General features: G+C 39.6%; 1 long non-coding RNA gene across 1 annotated transcript in view; it reads left to right on the plus strand.

The window, feature by feature from the left end:
• The first annotated feature begins 1,075 nt into the window (after positions 1–1,075).
• Positions 1,076–19,759, plus strand: part of LOC120248216 — a 36,733-nt gene continuing 18,049 nt past the window's right edge. Inside the window, exons 1-2 of the long non-coding RNA XR_005532525.1 lie at positions 1,076–1,178; positions 3,086–3,284. This is a non-coding gene — a long non-coding RNA (uncharacterized LOC120248216). The remainder of the gene's footprint in view (positions 1,179–3,085; positions 3,285–19,759) is intronic.

Raw genomic sequence — 19,759 nt, forward strand, 5'->3', positions numbered from 1 at the left:
GTACTTTTACATGTTATTGATACCAGCCTCCATATTGAGTTTATTAAAAAAAAAAAATCAAAGACCAAAGGGGTTGCTGCTTGTTGTTGCAGGGTCACTCAGGGCAAGTTGACAGCATTGTACCTAGAGGGATGGGATTCCCATTTGTTAAAATGAGAAGCTTGCTGGAACATCAGGTTTGGAAGATTAGATGTTTGTTTGGAGGGATATGCATTCTATTTTGGACACAGAAAGTCTGAGATGGGTATTTGCAATCCTAGCAGACATGTCAAGGAGACAGCTAGAATTTGGGGCAGAAGTTAGGAATAGTCAGTATACGTGTGGTCCTGGAAAGTTATGAGAGCTCCAAGGACTGAGTGTACATATAAATATAGAAGATGTCCTTGGACAAAGCCCAGCAGCCCTATGGTATTCAGAGGTCAAGGGGATGGGGAAGAATCATAAAGGAAATTTAAATGATTGATCAATGAGAAAGAAGGAGACACAGAAAGTGGGATGACGTGGGCGCCAAATGAAGGAAGTATTTTGAGGGAATGATGCACCATGGGAAACATGGCTGTTAAACCAGTGTGGGAGAAAATGCATTTAGTCAGACAGGACTGGGGGGAAAACCCTGTAATCCTTCACCAGCTGGGGAAGAGATGCTGTTGTCTCTTCTGACTTTGCAAATCCTAGAATTTTTAGACTCTCCCTATTCCTTTTCATTCCTGCTTACAAATGGAAATTCTTTTCTCAGCTCATCTCTCTTGAAACACTTTGTCAAATGCATCCAATAATAACCAACTCATGCTATTAACATTCTGTTTTCTGATTCCTTCCCATAGAACTGCCATCCGATAAGGTACATGGTATAGAACTACTATATGATTGTTTACCAAATACTGTACTACATGGCTTGCTGTCGTTCCAGCTTACAGTATAATTTTCCTTACTGCTCCTTCTCTAAGCTAGTGATACACTAAGATTTTTTATTTTAGGGTTTTTAGCAGGGGGCCCTTGAGAACCAATCAAATTCCAAGGGCCTAAAAGAGCAAGAATTGATCTTTCACTCATATAAAGCCTGCTGCATGTTTGGGACTTCACTCCAGGGTGACTGTAGTCCACGTCACGGCTCAGCCTGGCATCTTCACAGACCCCCAGGGCAGTGAGAGCTGTATCAGAAAGATGAAAACCAGCAGGTAAGTTCTCCCACTAGAAAGTTACACACAGCACCCCCAAAGCAAAACCAGATGGTCCATTCTAGTTTCTAAGTCTTAAAGAAGAGGAGTAGGGTAGAGTCGTAGAACTTATCTCAGTACATAAATCAGTGCAAAGCCATATGAATTTATTTTTTATCTTCTTGCATAGTGTCAAAATAATTTTTCTGTAGAAACTGTTTTACTTCATTTCTGGGCCTGAGACTCTAAGGACAGACTAGCTAGCGTGATATGAACAGGCAAGGTTTTCAGGGAAACATCAATAATCCTCTTAGAGGGAAGAATGGCCTGGGTATTTATGATTTGAACTCTGTCCTAAAGTAATTGATGCTAGTTATTAGCAGGAGCTAAAAGTAAAACCACATCGGTCTCTTGCCTAAACCCCTGGTCTGTTACTGATGCAATGTTTTTTCCAAGGCCTCACCTCTATTGTTCTACTTTACTGTTCACAACCTTGCATTGAAACAGTCTCTAGTTTTAGCTGCCAAATACCTCACCTCTTTTATCTTCTCAATATTGCTGTCTTTTTTAGTTTTTGTTTCTCCAACAAAGACTACCTTTGGTTTCTATAAGTACTTTAGGTAGACACCTTAAAGCAGCCATATCCTTCTTATTTTTTAAGTTTATTTATTTATTTTGAGAGGGAGAGAGAGTGGAGGAAGGGTAGACAGAGAGGGGGACAGAGGGTCTGAAGCAGGTTCCATGCTGACAGCAGAGAGCCCGATGTGGGGCTTGAACTCAGAACCGTGAGATCATGACCTGAGCTGGAGTCCGATGCTTAACTGACTGAGTCACCCAGGTGCCCCCATATAACTCTTTTTTTAAAAAAAATTAATTTTTTTTTAAATCTTTGAGAGAGAGAGAAAGAGAGAGAGAGACAGAGCACGAGCGAGTGAAGAGCAGAGAGAGAGGGAGACACAGAATCTGAAGCAGGCTCCATGCTGACAAAAGAGAGCCCAATCCAGGGCTTGAACCCACGAGCTGTGAGATCATGAATGAAGCTGAAGTTGGATGCTTAACTGACTGAACCACCCAGGCGCCCCCCATATCACTTTTGACGTGAACATATTCAAACATAGTTGATCTAGCATTGCCTGAGAATGAGTTATTTTGCCATTAGTGAAATATTTAAATCTAGGTGTTGGTCAAAGGAACTTGCTCTACTCTGCCACGAAAACAGTGACCAACCCCATTAAAAATCTCTGTATCCCATTTGATTTTATTCCTACTTGAATATTTGTAGTGGATGCGGAACTATGAAGTGAAAGTGACTTTGTCTTGCACAGGTCCAGCGTTGAAAATAACTAATTTCTCTTATGTTCACATGTTACTTGTGTGTAGCAATATGTAGGTTACAAATTGTTTCAGGTTTGCGCTCATTTGCACCTCATATGGTAAATAAGGAATGCGTAAGCTATTCCTACTCTACCGACAAGTAAATACAGACTTAAAAAAAATCCAGACTTGCTAACATTCACACAGTTAGCTATTGAAAAAGCTGGAATTAAAACCTGTGTTATCTGGTTTCCTTTTGTGCTATTTCCATAAGCAGTTTCCTAGATAATTCAAAGTGAAGAGTATTATTTTTTATCATGACCTGAAATTTATTTTATCTCATTAAATAAATAGTTGTACTGAGCACAACACTTGAGGCTGTTCAAGTGGTGCCCTTGGTTACCTCTGTGACTGGAGCTGTTTGAGGTGCCTTTTGTGTCCCTGCCCCTGAGGCATCTGACAGTGACTCGTTTACGGATTTTTCAAATATAATCCCAACATTAAAGAGGAGGGATTCTTTTCATAAGTAACTCTTTATGAATTGGTAAGTTTTTAATTATTCTCAATTGGTGGCAAATACATTAGCACCTTGAATAGTGTTCTTGCTGTTTCAGGGTATAACCAGGTAGAAGACTGACTTGTTACGGAGTTCAGGCCCACACTTCTGTCTTACCCTTTCCTTTTGCTGATCGTACGTGGAGCTTTGGAATGAACAGTTTGAAGGGGAAGGACCAAAACACTTGACTTATCCGCACTAGAAGGACGAGCCATTAATAATGGAAGAAGGGCGGACATTTACTGAGTCAAAGAGAGGTAGGAACCAGACATCTAAGAGGGACAATCTTTGAAATCTGGGTTAATTTAATTTTTTAACATTTCTATCCAGTAATGCTGTGCTTCTTAGCAATTTACTTTACCTCTCTGTGCTTATTCTTTATTAGATACATGGAGGGAATTGCCACACAATATTTAGCAATGCATTAATAATACGTTCAACTTTATTTTCATTTCTGTGGAATAAGTATCATAATCTTAAGATAACTCTATGATTAATATCTTCTCTAAGACAATATCAAAAAGAACCTTTTAGGTGGTTCTGTGAGTGACCATTCTCTATGGTATAAGAACAAAATCAAAATCAAACACTTCTGATATCAATTCTCTGGAATAGAGAATATGCTGAAATAATAGCATTTTCTGAAAAACCATCAATCAGGATTCAAGGTTAAACATGCCATTTATTAGAAAATTGGATTCCCAAGTTTAAATAAAACCAAGGTTTCATTTTAAACTTAAATAATATGTGCAAAAAGAGGTTGACACACTTCCACTTCCAGGAGTGATGTAATAGGACACAGCAGGCAAGTACGACTATTGGAAAAAAAAAAAAAAAAAAGAAAAGAAAAAAGAAAGAAAGAAAGAAGGAAAAAAATCCCAATAAAAATATTTTGAAGGTATCAAGCAGCTGTGAAGGCACAGGGTTTATATGAAGCACAATTTATAGGAGGAGAGAACATATCAGAGGTGAGGTAGTGATCTCTGCCTTTTTTCCCCTTTAATGTGGTAGAGAGGCATTTCCTGATTCTGGGTGTGAACCGGGAACTTGTACAGGCAGAAATGCTATCTTGGGGGAAAAGAGTAACCAGCAAAACTTTTCTTGGTCATGTAGGGCCAATGTAACAATATCAGTAGAGGGAATTTTTTTCATGGGAATTTTGAGCTGGTTTTGATGTGTAATGGAAGCTAGGGATCTTGGTCAAAATATTTTTACAGGTAGAGTGAAATGTCTTGCACTCTTGAGGTGTATAGGGAGTGAAATCCAATATGGGAGAGAACATGAAGCTGGTCTTTCCAGCAATATTCTTTTTATTTTAATTTTTAAAAAGTTTATTTATTTTGAGCATGAGCAAGGGAGGGGCAGAAAGAGGGGGAGAGAGAGAATCCCAAGCAGGCTCCGCAATAATGTGCAGGACTTGAACTCATGAACCGCGAGATCACGACCTAAGCCAAAATCAAGAGTTTGATGCTTAACTGACTGAGCCACCCAGGCACCCCCCAGCAATATTCTTTAGGACAGATTTTGAAAGTCTTAGAAGTGGCAGGTTAGAGGGCTGGTTTGGAAACTCTGAAGGCAGAGATAGTTCTCTAACAGAGCTTTTTAGGCCTAAGGAAACAGAGATCCCCCATGTTTTTGGTGGATATTTATCAATCTACTGAGCTTTCTGATTCCTAGAGAAGGGACTTCTTTCATTATAAGACAATTCTACTCAAAGGATTCCTTAAAATATTTAACTACGTGTACCTAGATAGAGTACTTGCACGTACTCTATTTCATTAGTTTGCCCTTCCAACCTTACAGTTGGGGCGGGGGTAATTCTGATTTAGTACATAAGGAACCTGGGGTTCAATGAGATCTGGGCTAGAACCCAGGTCTTCTGACTGCTCATCCCGTGCCCATGTACTATATTAATTAATATAGGTGACTATTTAAACGGGCTACTAAAGAATTCTTAAGCTGGGCTGTAAACCTCATTGTACAAATGGGCCATGTTTGAATAACTGGTATTCGCAAAGCTTGGTCTTTCATTGGGAGTTAAAATCAACTGCTCGGATCACTGGAATCGATACCCGTCTCCCCTAGAACTTGGGTTACATAAGCTCACAGTGAGGATGAGAAGATGTCAAGCATGGGGGCACGAATTTGGGTTTCAGGATACAAATTAGAGCTAGGGTTTCACAGTGAGTCATTTGTATTTCTGTCACCTCAGGAGTTCCAGAGGGCAGCTGGGTTAATTCACATACTGTAATTCACCAAGCTATTCTAAGCTTTTATTTTCTAATAAACCGTGGAGAGTTCTTAATTGGCAATTAGAAAATGATTATACCTTGTCTGTAAAAACCACATTTCTTTGACTATATTGATGTGATTATGCAATTACATTTCAAATTAGCTTGAACAATGTTCAACGCAGGAGTTCTAATTTGGGTCTGATCCGCCGTAACTTGGGCGTGGCCACGTGTAGGGGCATCCTCGAGAGTGAGCACACGGTTCCTAGTTTTGAAGTGGGTTCTCAACTAGCTCGGGTGACGTGGGGGGCAGCAGCAAGGGTTTAATTTCATCATCCTGTCTTAATTTTGTACATAATTCCTTTTTAATTATGACTTAAGCCACGATATTTAATTTTTACAGAAACCAAGTAGCTTTGGTATTTCAATATTATTATCATTTTTACTTAATAAGAACATACTGTGGTTAATAAATACATGTAACATACATTTAAAAATGATCAGATAATTTAATCACCTTCATAATAATCATCATAATACATTGATTATTCCAAAATGTTGCAATTCAAAAAAACACAGCTCGGGATTGTTGATGAGCAGTGGGGGGTTTGATAGGGTCCAAACAGTGATACTTTTGAGAATCAAAGAGGCTAACAACCCAGATGGGGACATTTAAACTTCTATTGCCCGGGGTAAACCCGCATATGTGGTCACCATAGTTATGGATTAGTCTATGTATGTGTGATATTTGACTGTCATGCTACACGCACGTACTTGTACCTAAATGAAAAAAGTAGCATCTATGCATTTTTGTGTATGCATTCACTGGATACTAAAATGCCTACTCTGGGGGCGTCTGGGTGGCTCAGTTGGTTGGGCATCCCACTTCAGCTCAGGTGGGGATGATCTCTCGGTTTGTGAGTTCAAGCCCTGCGTCGGGCTCTGTGCTGACAGCTCAGAGCCTGGAGCCTGTTTCAGATTCTGTCTCCCTCTCTCTCTGCTTCTCCCATGCTCATGCTCTGTCTCTCAATAATAAATGAATGTTAAGATAAAATAAAATAAAATAAAATAAAATAAAATAAAATGCCTACTCTGTGCCAGGCACACTAGGAGATGGGTACCCTGGGACGATTAAAATTCAGCTCTAGGGATTGCAGAGACATTATCTCGTGTATATGGTAAACCCGGAAGCCCATTATGAACCACTGAGGTGGAGGTGTGTGGGTGTGTACCATCACAGGCTGTGTTTCTCTGCTAACTTGATTCTTTGACACTGACGTTTAAAACTGGTATAAACATCCAAAACTGGTGTTTGAATTAGTTTATTTTTAGCACTGTAGGGGGCATGTCAGGAAATGCTTTTAGTTTTTAAAGGGACAGGAACACTTTATCTGGACCAAACGTGTACAGGTTCATGTAAAGCTGCACCGTCTTCTATTGTAGCCATATGTGGCTATTTAAATTTAAATTAGTTACAATAAAAAAATAGTGAAAATTCAGTTCCTCACATGCATAAACCATGTTTCAAATGCTCGGTAGCTGCATATGGCCAATGGAAACCATACTGAACAATACAATGAATAACATTTCCATCATCTTAGAAATTTCCATTGGATAACAGTGACATCAACATATGATACACCTCCAAATGCACAAGAGTAGTTTCCATTCCCCTTCAATATCACAATACTTAGACCACCGCACGTTCTGCCAAAATGTGAAATGCTCTCATTCACGCATTTATTCACTCAGTACATATTCATTAGGTACCTAATATGTGCCAGGCACATGAATGAATAGGATAGAAGACATGTGTTATTCTTATTTGATTCTAACAATCTAAGTGTTATGGGTATTGAAAAATACATTCCTTTTACAAAATTGAGCCTTCTAATTGGGAGACAAATTAATTTGTGTTGAGCTTTGTAACATGGCAAAATCTGGAAGTAACAAATGCTGTATAAAATATGGATGAGGGAAGTAAAATACAAGAGTAGACTGGTCAGTGATCTCAGAGCACTTCTGACACTGCTTATTGCAGATTTTCTTATTTCATTTTCTGAAAAACTCTTAAGTAACATCAAAACTCAAGGAAATGGTTGGACGTTATAAGAAAGTATACCTGAGGCTAACTTTCAATTAGGTAAGCTGTCAGGTTCAGAAAATTTACAGAAAGAATATTTGAGCAACACAACAATTAGGAGATTATAAACAATACAATATAACATTTGCAAAGACATAGCAAATTATGGCTTATGTGGACTTTCAAAGTTAGTGATAAAGAAATATAATCATATACAATTACCCTTTCAGACTCTTATTTCAACTTTTACATTCAATGTACTGAAAAGGCAGAACAAAACTTGACTGTATTTGAAGAGATATTTGGTTTGATCACGCAGTGTGAAGAGATTATGGTCCTAAAATAGCCTGTGGTATAGAGGATTTACCTAGGATTTAAGGGCATTAGTTACTAAAGCTAGGGTTAAACAGTAGAATGAGTTACTTAGGGAAGGTTAACCTACTTCCTATTTCTCAAGGGCATTTCGTTGAGAATTAAGAATGGAATTGGACTGAGGGTTGTTTGTAAGATGGCATAGGAAGGGAACAGGGTTTGGTTTGCCAGCTGTTTTCCCCCACCTTCCACATGAGATCAGTATATCTTTGATTTAAAAACCATTGCCATCTCTTGTCAAAGCCAAGTTATCCACATTATTGATTTCCCATGTATTGTCAGGTTGGTTTCCTGAGATGCTGTCTTCTATGAGCAGCCTTACTGTTTGTCCCTCTCTGCTGAAGTTAGCAGGGACCCCCATGCCATTCAATGCACGAGACTTCTTTAGTCTATACTCCCTCTAAACTCCCAGTCTATACTCCCTCTATACCCTCTATACTTTAGTCTGTACTCCCTCTAAACTCCCAGGGAACATCTGTAATGATTTCATCATCCTTCATGCAATCTCTCCAGCTAGCATTCATGACACCACACAAGTTCAACCATATCCCATCTTTTTTTTTTTTTTTAATTTTTAATGTTTTATTTATTTCTGAGAGAGAGCGAGAGAGACAGCATGAGTAGGGGAGAGTCAGAGAGAGAGGGAGACACAGAATCTGAAGCAGGCTCCAGGCTCTGAGCTGGCAGTCAGCACAGAGCCTGATGTGGGTCTCAAACCCACGGACTGTGAGATCATGACCTGAGCTGAAGTCAGACGCTCAACCAACTGAGCCACCCAGGCACTCATATCCCACCTTGTTCTAGCTTCACAACAATCGCCTTCACTGGAGCCACAGACAACTCTGGTTTACTGCCTTCTCAATTATCACTCTTGTTATACATTACAAATTTATAATGTGAATTAGACCATTAACATTCCCCACTTAAAATCTTTGATGACTTGCCATTGCATTAGGACAAGATTGTAATCCCATACCCTGACTTTATTATTATTTTTATAATGTTTTATTTATTTCTAGGAGAGAGAGAGAGAGAGAGAGGGAGAGAGAGAGAGAGAGAGAGAGACAGCATGAGCAGGGGAGAGTCAGAGAGAGAGGGAGTCACAGACTCTGAAACAGGCTCCAGGCTCTGAGCTGGCAGTCAGCACAGAGCCCAACGCGGGGCTCGAACCCACGAACCGCGAGATCATGACCTAAGTGAAAGTCGGACGCTCAACCAACTAAGCCACCCAGGCGCCCCTCCCATACCCTGACTTTAGAGCACTGGATTGTCTGGCCTGTCTCTAAGTCTCCAGCCTCAGCTCATTCATTCATTTATTCTTTTACTTACTCTGTCACTCACTTAGCAATTATGTGTTGAGCACAGTCTTGGGATCTGAGCGAATAACACAGGCTGAAATTATAGCTTTCTTGGAGTTTATATTCCAGTTTATATTCGAGTGATCTGGTGATGGGGTACAAATAATACAGGATGAAAAAATATTAGAATGCATTAAGTGATGATAAGGGTAAAAGAGAAAAATAAAGCAAGGACGTATGCGTGCATGCAAGGTTGAAGCTACAGAGAGAGCCGTGAAGGAAGTTTTCACTGAAAAGCTGAACAAAGACTTAATAGAAGAGGGGAAAACAAAAACAACTCTGCAGGTGTCTGGGTGAAAAAAATCCAGCGTGTGGGAAGAAAAACGTCAACATCCTAAGTGCACCTGGAATATTCTGGAAACAACAGGGAGTTCACTGTGAGTACCACAGATTACACAAATGAAGTGGTCATACTGAGAAATGAGACCGAGGGAGAGGGCCAGATCGTGTGGAACCTTGTAAGGACTTGGGTTTCAAAGAGGCCATTAGAGATGAGAGGCCATTAGAGACTTTTGAGCAGGGAAGTGGTTTCTTTCTTTTAAAAAATTTTTTAAAAAATGTTTTATTTCTGAGAGAGAGAGAGAGAGAGTGTGTGTGTGTGAGCAGGGGAGGGTCAGAGAGAGAGGGAGCTACAGAATCGGAAGCAGGCTCCAGACTCTGAGCTAGCTGTCAGCACAGAGCCCGATGTAGGGCTCGAACCCACGAACCCACGAACCCACGAACCGTGAGATCATGACCTAAGCTGAAGTTGGATGCTTAACCGACTGAGCTACCCAGGCGCCCTGGAAGTGGTTACTTTCTTAACACATTACTTCTTTACAATTACTGGGCACCCTTTCCAGGTACCAGGCTTTGTGCTTCACTTTCTACTAAATTGAGATATTTTCACATGAAAATCGTGTATAATATTGAGTTCTTCATGTAAATTAAAGCCTTTTGAAATTTAAGCAGCCTTTGATTTCTAGTAAGAGAATAAATAGTCTTTTATTCTTGTGATAATTGTTCACACTGCCAACATCCCATGGGAAGGAAAAATTATGTAAATGGGAGCCCAACTAATGAAGGACATTTTGATTTGTCTAAGCAACTATACAGCGAAAATGCGAATTATCATAGGCTGTGAATCGTGTTAACTGATTAATGTTACAAACCTTCAGTTATTGTTAAGCATTTGTTGAAAACGGGAAGGACTGGAGATTAAAAATGACCTCTATTGTATCTGGTATCTTTGCATTTGGGTACCTTAGAGAGATGAGCTTTTTAAAACAACGTTTGGCAGTCTAAAAACTGGAAAAGCTAAGGAAACAAATTTCATGTGATCAAAGGTGATTATTCTCAATACCATCTTCCCTTTAGCTAGATCTTCCGTTTACTATATATTTGAAGTTTGGCATGTTAAGACCTGTCACTCTCTGAACTCCTCTTACATAAACTTTAATCTCTACCACTTTTGTGATTATTTTATTAAAAATTTTTTAATGTTTATTTCTTTTGAGAGACACAGAGAGGCTGGAGGAGGAGTAGAGAGAGAGAGGGAGACAGAGGATCTGAAGCAAGCTCTGCATTGAAAGCAGAGAGCCTGATGTGGGGCTTGAACTCACCAACTGTGAGATCATGACCTGAACCTTAAGCCCAACATAGGGCTTGAACTCACAGACCAGGAGATTGTGACCTGTGCTAAAGTCGGATGCTTCACCGATTGAGCCACCCAGGCACCCCTGTATTTTCTAGTATTGTAAGGTCTATATTTTATCTTGCATTCTTTTCATGTCAATTCTTTAATGCATATTTTAAAAATTACTATGGTTAGGAATAGTATCTTGACTTCCTTACCGTGTACTACAGATAAGTGAGATATATGAGTAAATGGGGATATTTACCCAAGCTCAAAAGATACACCAACTGTTTCCCAGTGACGACCACCAAAGATATATCAATCAGTAGAGAAAGTATCACTCATTCCACTGATGGTGGAGGGACTCCTGTAGGAGCTTTTCACATAAAATGCCTCTCCAAAGGGAAAATGAAACCAACTTCATTCAAAACAAATGAGAGATGAAAATAGAAATTACGAATCAATACATTTTAGTGGATAAAAATTCCCACTAAAGCAGAATAAAGCTGTTCAGAACATCCCAAAATAACATACAGAGAATTTAAAAGGAAAACCCCTAAAATCAGATATTGAAGAACTAGGAACAGGGCACCTGGGTGGCTCAGTCAGTTAAGTGTCCGACTTTGGCTCGGGTCATGATCTCACAGTTGGTGGGTTCCAGCCCGGGTCAGGATCTTTGCTGTCAGCTTAGAGCCTGGAGCCTGCTTTGGATTCTGTGTGAGTGTCTCTTTCTCTGTCCCTCCCTTGCTTGTGCTCTCTCACTCTCTCAAAAATAAATAAACATTAAGAAAAAAAGAACTAAGAACAAAAATGGACAAAACCCAGGAAGAAATGTCACCAGGTTGACTGCATTCAGGAAAGAAATTGAAGTAAGAGATTGGGTTATGTCAGAAATAGCTAATAAATTAAATGGTGCCAAGGGAGAATAGATTTGTATGAGAATTTAATAAAAGGCATTAAAGAAAGTCAGAAAAACAAACAACATACTTAAAATTAGATAAAGGAAGAAGTAAACTATCAGAGAAAAGACTAGTTGAAATGAAAGATATTTATTTTTTTAACTATTTATTTTTGAGACAGAGAAAGAGAGAGAGAGAGAGAAAGAGAGAGCGAGCACAAGCAAGTGGTGGAGGGGCAGAGAGAGAGGGGGACAGAGGATCTGAAGTGGGCTCCGTGCTGACAGCAGTGAGCCTGATGTGGGGCTTGAACTCATGAATTGCGAGATCATGACCTGAGCCGAAGTTGGACATTTAACTGACTGAGCCACCCAGGTGCCCTGAAAGATATTTCGTAACTTTTTTTTCTGTTATCTATGATAGATATCTTCCTACCATTTATCTGTATTGTCAAATCATTATATACATTATATTTTTGGAACTAGTTGGAAGTAGGTTGCATGCACCAGGCCCTTTGCCCCTTAATACTTCTGTATTAATATTATTATTAATACAATTACACAATTATATATTATTATATCACATGATAATATGACAAGGATATTTATTTGCATAACAACAGTAGAGTTATTAAATTCAGGGAATTTAATATCAAAGAATACTGTTGCTTATTCTATATGTCATATCCCAAGTACATCAATTGCTCCAATAACATCCTCCTTAACTGTATTTTTACAGTAAGGGATCTAGTTCAGGACCCACACTGCATCTTGTTCTCATGTCTTCAGACTCCTTGAATCAAGAAGAGTTCCTTAGTCTTCCATGGTCTTCTATGAAAAAATACAGCGCAGATATTTTATAGAATGTACCTCAGTTTGGGTTTCTCTGATGTTTCCCCATTAATGAATCACGGTTATGAATTTTGGCTATATGCAGTGATGTGTCCTTTTCATTAAGTCTGGGGGCATGCATATGACTCCGTTGATGTTTCGCCTTTTTTTTTTGTGAATTTTGATTACTTAGTTTGGTTGTTGTCTATCTTCACCATTATGAATTTAATTTTATTTTGTAATTTGCTAAAAGGTATGGGAAGACACTCAAGGGCTGTATCTTCTTTCCTTCAAACCTTTTCCCTGATTTAAATTTAGCACCCATTCGTGATGCTTGCTTGGAAATGTTCCAGTCTCGTCTGGTCGCTACCCCACAATCTCCCCAGAAAATCCTATTTCCTTTGAGAGGGGGGTGGCATTTAGAAACCCAGGCCTGGGATCTAGTTCTCCTGGGGTGTCAGTGGCCATGAGCCCATTAAGAGAAACTACTGAAATAATATATTTCTCTTACTTCTTTTTTTTTTAATTTTTTAAATGTTTTATTTATTTCTAGGAGAGAGAGAGAGACAGCGTGAGCAGGGGAGGGTCAGAGAGAGAGCGAGTGACAGACCCTGAAACAGGCTCCAGGCTCTGAGCTGGCAGTCAGCACAGAGCCCGACGCGGGGCCCGAACCCACGAACCACGAGATCATGACCTAAGCGAAAGTCGGACGCTTAACCGACAAGCCACCCAGGGGCCCCTATTTCTCTTACTTCTAATTCCAGTCCAATCATTCAAGATTATTTTTTGACTTCACTCATTCATTGTTTGTTTCTCACTTCTTCTCTAGGGAGAAACATGACTCACATATCTATATATTTACTCATTTGTTTAGTCTGACAGTACACACAGAATAGTTTTAATTTATTAATAGTGTCAAAGGGTTTTTCAGTGTAGTTATGCCAATTAACACTCCCACCAGCAGTGCGTGATATTTGCAATTGTTTACATTCTTGCTAACACTTCAGGAATGTCAGTATTTTTTATATTGTTTATTTTTAGCCCTTCTAGTCTATGTTCATTGGTGTATTTTTGTGGTTGTAATTTTTATTTGTATGTTCTTGATGAACTGATGAGGTTTTAACCTCTTTGTTGGTTTATTTGCCACTTTGATGTCTCTTTGGGGGGGTGGTTTAAAATGTATGTTCATTTTTTTCTATAGTGTTATATTTCTTTTTTGTGGAGTCTATATACACACACTCACATATATAGCTGACAGTAATTTGTGGTATTTTTTTTTGGGACTGTCTTCTCTCATTCTCTTTGTTGCCCTAACAAAGGCAACATGAATATTTTCTCCTTTGTTTTATTATGAAAATTTTATTATTTTGCCTTTACTATTTACATCTTCAAAACCTCTAGAATGCTTTTGTGTATTGTATGAGGAAGGGTTGATTTTTTTCCACATTGAAATTTTACTGGAAGGACCATTCTTTTTGTACTTCACTGGAGTGTCCCCTTTTTAAAAACACACATGCAGGGGCGCCTGGGTGGCTTAGTCGGTTGAGCGTCCGACTTTCGCTTCGGTCATGGTCTCGCGGTTCGTGGGTTCGAGCCCCCCGTCGGGCTCTGTGCTGACTGCCAGCTCAGAGCCCGGAGCCTGTTTCAGTCTGTGACTCCCTCTCTCTCTGACCCTCCCCTGCTCACGCTCTCTCTCTCTCCTAGAAATAAATAAAAATATTAAAAAAAAAACGCACATGCACATATTTATGTAGCTATGCTTTTGAACTCTGTTCTGTTTAACCAGAATATTTTTCTGTCCTTGTGTTCTGCCACACTGTCTTAATTACTGTAGCTTTATAATAAGCCTTAATACTTAGCACTGTGAATTCTTTAAATTTATTTATTTTGAAAATTGTCATGTATTTGTGGCCTTTTAAATTTACATATACATTTTAGTATCAGTTTTTCAGTTTCCACAATATAAAAATACAGCTGGGCTTTTCATTTGGATTGTATTGAATGCATATATCAGTTTAGGAGTTATCTCTACAATATTGTGTCTTGCAAATAGTTAGGGAGAGGGAGGGAAGAAAACCATAAGAGACTCTTAAATCCTGAGAACAAACTGAGGGCTGATGGGGGTGGGGGAGAGGGGAAGGGGGGTGATGAGCATTGAGGAGGGCACTTGTTGGGATGAGCACTGGGTGTTATATGGAAACCAACTTGACAATAAACTATAATGAAAAATATTGTGTCTCTCATTTCATAGACACATGTCCTCTGTTTGTTTAGATCTTTTATATTTTCCCTCAATATTGTCTTTAGTTTTCTGTGACTAAGTATTGTACATATTGTTAGAGTCACCCCTAAATATCCTTTATGCTTTTATAAGGATCATTTAAAAAACTCATTTTCTACTTCTTTCTCGTAGATGATGATGAAACTTTTTCATCCTGACTTTACTGAGCAACTTTGCTAGATTCATTTTATTATCTATCTATCTATCTATCTATCTATCTATCTATCTATTTATGTTTACTTATTTTTGAGAGAGAGAGAGACAGAGAGACAGAAGGAGAGCCGGGGAGGGGCAGAGAGAGGGAGACACAGAATTTGAAGCAGGCTACGAGCTCTGAGCTGTCCGCACAGAGCCGGACATGAGGCTCAAACTCATGAGCTGCGAGATCATGCCCTGAGCTGAAGTCAGGCACTTAAACCTGAGCCACTCAGGTGCTCCTACTAGATCCGTTTTAGTAGTTTTCCTGTGGAATATTTTTGGATATGGCACATGAATAACTGTGTTGCCTGTTACTAATCACAGGTATATTTACTTTTGCATTCTTTATGCTTTGGGAGTTCTTTTACTTACATACGTGCATAGCCAAAGACCTAAAATGCGATGTTGGATAGGAGTGATGATAGAGTGTGTTTTGCAATGTTCCTGGCCTTAGGAGGTAAGGCTTCCATATTTCACCATTAAGTGTGGTGTTTGCTGTAGTTATTTTGGTAGACCCTCAGTATCAACCTAATGTCAGATTCTTCTATGTCTACTTTGCTAATGTTTTTATAATGAATTTTCTCAAGCACTTTTCTGGCACCTACTGAGAAGATCTTATATTATTAATTTTTCTTTCCTTTTCTTTTTCTAGAATGGTGAATAGTTTGGTTGTCTTTGTTGTTTGGTTTTCCTAATGTGGGATCAATGGTGCATTTCTGGAATAAATTCAAATGGATTTTGATGTATTATCTTTTTTATGTATTTATGAATTATATTGAAATCAACTTTACGACTATGTTTATGAATAGATATTAATCTGTAATTCACTTTTCTTGCAACGTCCTTTTCAGATTTAATAGGAAACTTGGGTCGGCCTCATTAAATAAGTTAGGGCATATTCCCTCTTTATTTTGGATTTCTGAAAATCCTTTTGCCCTGTGTATCATAGGAATCATCAGTGCCTAAAGGGAAGGGGGCCCAGAAAGCCGAGTTCACTTTGCTGGGCATTTTGTCTTTCCAGCAACTTGACTCTTTGAGTCTTGGCTGCCTTGATAGCTCTCTAATATCTTTGACCTTATGTTTTCTTTTCTTTTCTTTTATTTAATGCTTATTTATTTTTAAGAGAGAGAGAGAGAGAGAGAGAGAGTGGGAGAGGGGCACAGGGAGAGGAAGACACAGAATCCAAAGCTGGCTGCAGCAGGGTCAGAGCAGTTAGCACAGAGCCTGATGCGAGGCTCGAAGCCACGAACAGCAAGATCATGACCTGAGCTGAAGTCAGATGCCCAATCACTGAGTCACCCAGGCCCCCCTGAACTGATGTTTTCTCTATTTCATTAATCTTTTAAAGATTTTCTTGCTGAGAGGTTCATTTTGCTCCAGGCTGGTCCATTATAGTTGGAAGTGGAAACCTCTTCCTCATTTTTAACCCCCTCTCTTCTCTTGCTATTTTTCACAGAGGGCAGATAGATCAAGAATTGTTTGGCTTGTGTGTTACAAGTATTCATTAGAGACTGTTAGACTGCTGTCTGTGCTCACCTTCTCATGGTTGAGTGCTTTAGGGATAAAGAAGAATATTTACTGAGACAAATGCTTCCATCAGCCTGACAATGCTCTTTTCAAACTGGGTGCCTCTCCGAGCGAGCGCTGCATGGTTCATTACCCATGTGTTGCCCTACCCTCATCTTTTAAGATTTGCTTTAGATGATGCTAGTCTGTAGGGGTTTCTGTTTTCTGGCATATGCAAGCTTTAGTTGTTTTAGAAGTTGTAGAATAGTTAAGGAACATGTTCTCGGTTTCACTAATGAAGAATGCTTGTTTTAATTTTGATAGAATCTCTTCTAAACATGTCCTGGAGGGATTTCTTTTGGGCAGAATCTGGAAAGACATTAAATCAGGCAGCAAGGTACACACACACACACACACACACACACACACACACACACCAAATAATTTTAAAAGGGGAAATCAAATATGTAACAAATAATATTTTGCAGGGAGTGATTTCAACAAGATGGCAGGATAGGAGGTCCCTCTCTGTGTGCCTGCCCAGGGACAATAATTTGGCAGCCATCTTGGACACAGGTGCCTCTGTGGGAGCTTTGGGATCCTGGTAGGAGACTGCAGAATGCCAGCAGTGATCAAGACCAAAGAGGGTTGTTTTGAGAAGGCAGTGCCGTGCTCAGGATTTCAAATCGCCAACTGAGGTTCCAGCTACAGACTCTGCAACAGCTCCTTCCCTCTGGAGATATGGCTGTATTTCTCTTTGGTCTTGATCCTGCTATCGGCAACATCTGGCTAAGGCCCCTGCAGGAGTCATGCTGGCTCATGCTGATGGTGTAGACAATGATACAGAATTGAGAGCACAGAAATAAACCCATGCATACACAGCCAGCTCATATTTGACAAGTGAGCTGAGAAGACTCAATGGAGAAAGGATAGTGTCTTCAGTAAATGGTGCTGGGGAAATTGGATACGCATATGCAAAAGAATGAAACTGGACCTCCCTCCTCCATCTTACATTAGTCAAAATAATGAACTCAAAATGGATTAAAGACTCAAATGGCAGACATAAAAGTATAAAGCCCCTAGATGAAAACAGGGAAAAAGCCCGTTGACACTGGTCTTGGCAATGTTTTTTTGGATATGACATCAGAACTACAAGCAACAAAAGAAAAAATTACCAAGTGGGACTGCATCAAACTAAAAGGCTTTTGCACAGCAAAGGAAATGATCGATAACATGAAAAGGTAACCTATAGAATGGGGGAAAATATTTGCAAACCATCTATCTGCTAAGGTGTTAATATTCGAAATATAGGAGGAACTCAAACAAGTCAAAAATCAAAATAACCTGGTTAGGAAATTGGCAGAAGACTGAATAGACATTTTTCCAAAGAAGACATGACAACCAGGTATATGAATGACACACAGGTATGTGAAAGGTGCTCAACATCATTAATGATCAGGGGAATGCAAAGAAAGACCACGGTGAGATATCACCTCACAGCTGTGAGATATCACCTCACAGGATGCCTGTTATCAAAAGTCAAGAGATAACGAACATTGGTTAAGGTTGGGAGAAAAGGAAATCTTTGTGCACTATTGGTGGGAATGTAAATTGGTACAGCCACTATGGAAAGCGGTAAAAAGGGTCTTCAAAAAACTGCATATAGAACCATCATATGATCCAGCAATCCCACTTCTGGATATATATCCAAAGGCAATGAAATGAAATCAGTATCTTGAAGGGATATCTGCACTCTCATATTCATTATGATGCTCATAACAGCCAAGATATGGAAACCTGCTAAAGGTCCATCAGTGGATAATGGATTAAGAAAATGTGACACACACACACACACACACACACACACACACACACACACGTTACTCAGCTACAAAAAGAAGTCCTGACCATTTGCAATCACATGGATGAAACTGGAGGACATTATGCTAAGTGCATAAGACAGACACAGAGAGACAAATCTTGCTTGATCTCCCTTAGATGTGGAAACTCAGAGATGTGAACTCAGAGAACCAGAGAATAGATTGGTGGTTGTCAGAGGGGAGGATGGGTGAAATGGGTGAAGGGGATCAAGACATATAAACTTCCAGTTATAAAATAAACAAGCCATGGGGATGTAACGTGCAGCATGATAACTATAGTCAATAATATTGTATTGCAAATTTGAAAGTTGATAAGAAAATCTTAAAAGTTCACCTCACAAGATAAAAATTTTGTAACTTCGGATGGTGACAGATGGTAACTAGACTTAGTGTGGTGATCATTTTGCAGTATATACAAATGTCAATCACTATGCTGTACACCTGAAACTAATATAATATTATATGTCAATTATACTTCAATAAAACAATAAAAAAAGAGAACCTGCTGCTGAGAGTATAGTTGATTGACAGCACCAGCTGCCACCAGTTTGTTTTCTCCACTGCATTCATGCTGAGATTGTGCTTCTCCTGGGCTGCTTTTCGTCCAGACCGAGCAAGGTATAGGCTACGTGTATAGGCTTAACACAAGATGATTAATTTTTTTTAATGTTTATTTAATTTTGAGAGAGAGAAAGAGACAGAGTGTATGGGGATGGGGAGAGGCAGAAAGAGGGAAACACAGAATTCGAAGCAGGCTCCAGGCTCAGAGCTGTTGGCACAGAGCCCCAATGAGGGGAGGGGGCTTGAACTCATGAACCATGAGATCTTGACCTGAAGTAGGATGCTCAACCAACTGAGTCATGCAGGTGCCCCTACACAAAAGTCCTTTAATGAGTACCTTTTACTCACGTGATGCTCCATTCTCCTGGTTGAAAATTTCTCAAAACCATGGTGCAGAGGCACTTGGGTGGCTCCACTGATAAGTGTCTGACTTCGGCTCAGGTCGTGATCTCACGGTTTATGAGTTTGAGTCCTGCTTCAGGCTCTCTACTGTCAGTGCAGAGCCTGCTTCGGATCTGCTGTTTCCTCTCTGCCCCTCCCCTGTTCATGCTCATTCTCTCTCTCTCAAAAACAAATAAACTAAAAAAATTTTTTCTTAAAGACGGTGGTGTAGATTAAGGCTTTTCCTCCCCATCCCTTTCTCCTCTCTTTTCCTTTGCAAGGGTCATTCTGCAGCACAGTCTGAAGGCAGTCCCTACCTTTTTCTGCTCCCTCCCTCTTTATCCATCACAGGCTTGTCCCTTCTGCCTAATCCTGACTTGGCTTCTCCTTCTGGGAAGACTAAAATCGACAAAGGCATACACCGAAAAGATTGGTTGAGGACATCACTACCCTCATTTAGCTCGCACTGGGTCTTTGTTTTTCCATTTCAATTAAAGTATCAAAGCAATGAGCTGTACACCTTAAACTTACACAATGTTA

The sequence above is a fragment of the Hyaena hyaena genome, unplaced genomic scaffold (genome assembly GCF_003009895.1).
Source record: "Hyaena hyaena isolate Hyena2069 unplaced genomic scaffold, ASM300989v1 scaffold_584, whole genome shotgun sequence".
Classification (NCBI taxonomy): Eukaryota; Metazoa; Chordata; class Mammalia; order Carnivora; family Hyaenidae; genus Hyaena; species Hyaena hyaena.